Source organism: Dioscorea cayenensis, chromosome 1 (genome assembly GCF_009730915.1).
Source record: "Dioscorea cayenensis subsp. rotundata cultivar TDr96_F1 chromosome 1, TDr96_F1_v2_PseudoChromosome.rev07_lg8_w22 25.fasta, whole genome shotgun sequence".
NCBI classification, from domain to species: Eukaryota; Viridiplantae; Streptophyta; class Magnoliopsida; order Dioscoreales; family Dioscoreaceae; genus Dioscorea; species Dioscorea cayenensis.
The window spans coordinates 10854521-10857436 of record NC_052471.1 but is presented as its reverse complement, the minus strand read 5'-3'; the positions used below and the strand labels follow the sequence as shown (position 1 = coordinate 10857436).

Here is a 2916-nt window from a genome sequence, read left to right as displayed (position 1 = left end):
TGCACTAGTATAGAATTGCAATGAGCTCTATGGATTCCAAATGATAAACCCTATTCCTATGTATATACCTAACCCTTTGGTCAGGTGAAAGATCCCTAGCCACAATTAAGCCCTAGATGCTAAAATCACTTCAGTGCTTCACTCCGTTGCACTCGCAACTAAGCCTAGCGGAAGGTCATCCCTTAGCCCATTCACTCTACTATAGCCGCAAAGAACTCTTGGAACGTGGAGGTAGGATAGATCACAACAGAGGGGAAAGAGGATGCTCCGCTACCTCTCGACTCAGCCTCTCAACCTCCTCCAATCTAGCTTTGTCTAACTCTCATGGTGTGTCACTCACTCACAAGAGTTACCAAAAAAAACTCTCAACCCTAGTGTCACTCTATGGGAGTATTCATACAATCAAGCATACAAGATTGATACTCACAATAAACATCAATTAATTGAAAGCATAATAAATAGATTCAATGAAACGAATACATCCTAGGGTTCACAAATACCCAAGTACCCACTAGGGGTTTAGCTCTCCATGGAGCTAGATAGAATCAATGAAATCAAATGTAAAAACAAAGCATCCATAGAAAACCCCCTAGTTAGTCATGGCGATGGTCTTGTGGAGAGTCCTCTACTCATCGCAAGGGTCCCTTTGTCCGGCCTTGGATACACCTCGCCGGATCGGTGCCGACGAAAGCTCTCCCACTAACCTTCTTCGAAATGGCATGTGATATCGGAGCCATAGAACCTGTCCAAAGCCCTAGCCAATACCTCTCAAAACCCTAGCCGCAACCCTCTCTCTAGTTGGGGAATGATGGAGAAAAGAATGCTAAAATCAGGGCTGAAATAAGCTTTTAAAGGGCTGGAATCAGGAATCCACACGCCTGTGTGAGCGTCCCTATGGATTTTTCACATGGGCGTTGACACGCCCGAATATGCATATAAACCGCAAGTGCACGGGTGTCGAAGTAATAATTACCCGGTGAGTCGGGTAGTCGAATCCACAGGGAACGCAAGTATTAATCCGATGTAAAAATGATTGAATAACCATCCAATCTTGGAACTCGTGTTGTGGACACTTCCGCAAAAGGTCTTTGAAACGCTCCCAAGTTTCAAATAAGGATTCAAGCTCTATCCGAACAAACGAAGATATTTCATTGCGAAGCTTTTGCCGAATTTCGGAGGAAAAATACCTTGCGAGGAAAGCCTCAACTATCTCAGTCCCCATCGCTGTGATAGAAGCTCGCGTGGCAATGAATGAAGCCATTGCTTGGCTCTTCCCTTCAATGAAAAAGGGAATGCTCTCAATCGGATTGCATCATCCGAGACTCCATTGATCTTCAACATATCACAAAACTTTGAGGAAGTTCTCAATATGACTATTTGGGTCTTCATCAGCTAACCCATTGAACTGTGCAGACTGTTGAACCATCTGAATAAAACCCGCTTTTAACTCAAAAATTTTGGCCAGCCTCTTTGGTGGCCTAACAATGCTTGACTGTGTCCCACGAATTGTAGGCCTAGCAAAAATCTGATAATGTCCTTTGTTGCCCCTCTTGTTCGAGCCCATATTTTTCCCGATCTTCGATATCTATTTTTCTGGAGAATTTCTGTTCTGTACAGGGTTCCTTGCCACTTCTACAAAATCTTCTCTCAATTTCGGATCCTCTTCAACCAATGTCGAAAGGGTTCCCTCGGGTCATAACCTGAAGTTGAAATCAATACAATGAGAACGGCGAAAGAGAGAAATATGAAATAGAAAAAAACAAATAAAAATATGAATGACTAAAGTAATCAAGTCCTAGTGTTCCTAATATCCCGTTCCCCGGCAACGGCGACAAAAACTTGACACGTCCGAATATGCGTATAAACCACAAGTGCACTGGTGTCGAAGTAATAATTACCCGGTAAGTCGGGTAGTCGAATCAATAGGGAACGGAAGTATTAGTAATAACCACTTCTCAATTATCTAGTCGGAATCAATGAATATGATGAAGTGAACTAATTGCAAGCAAAGCAAACAAGTATGCAATAAATAAAGTAGATGAGTCTCAATCACTAAGGATGAGGTACTCGGGCAATGATCCCTCTAAGATCTTCCTTGAAGCTCAAGATTCACTAAATGCTCTAGAATCGAGTCTAATGAGTCGAGGTAGTCCAACGATAACCAATCCTTGTCTCCAAGCAAAAGGCACTAGTCCCCTACAAGGTCCCGGTGGAGAAATCGACCAATCTCAACACTTCACACCCTATACGACCGCAATATGCTATAAGAAAACCTAAGAGTGAAACCGATTCCTAAATGTAGATCCAACCCTAATTCCCGGCGAAGGATCTTAACCTCCTACATGGTCCCGGCGGAGAAATCGAGCAATCTCACGCCTCACACCAAACATGGTTGCAAAGAGAATATGGAATACGGAGATAGGAAACACTCAATCGAAGGGGAAAGGGGACACTCCTCAATCTCAAGGCTCTCCCACTCAACCGTCTTTAATCTTGGAAATCTAACTCTAATGGAGACCTCTCACATCAAAGTATTAAATCATGCAATGTAAATCAACCACAAGGATTAACAACACTAGCAAGCAATTAAATCACAAGATTAAAACTCAAGACAACTCAGATTAACTAGAAGCATTAAGAGAATCAATCCAAAATATAAATCTTAGGGCTCACATGCCCAAATACCCACTAGGGTTTAGCCCTCCATGGGCCTAGTTACAAAAACAATAATGGATACAATGAAAAGCAATAAAACCCATAGAGAAAACCCCTCAATTCTGCGGATTGGCTAATCGCTTCCCGCAAGTGTGCACGGAATCAGCCAAGTAATACCTCGTGCAAAGACACGGATCGTGATTCCAGGGGCTAAGGATCTCCTATTACTCCTTCTCGAGCTATTATCTAGCCTAAGATCTT

At 42.8% G+C, this 2916-nt stretch overlaps 1 non-coding gene across 1 annotated transcript; it reads left to right on the top strand.

The window, feature by feature from the left end:
- Positions 1 to 1055: 1055 nt before the first annotated feature.
- LOC120265973 lies at positions 1056 to 1161 on the top strand. Its single transcript, XR_005537824.1, has one exon. It is a non-coding gene; the product is annotated as a small nucleolar RNA R71 (small nucleolar RNA).
- The last annotated feature ends 1755 nt before the right edge of the window (positions 1162 to 2916 follow it).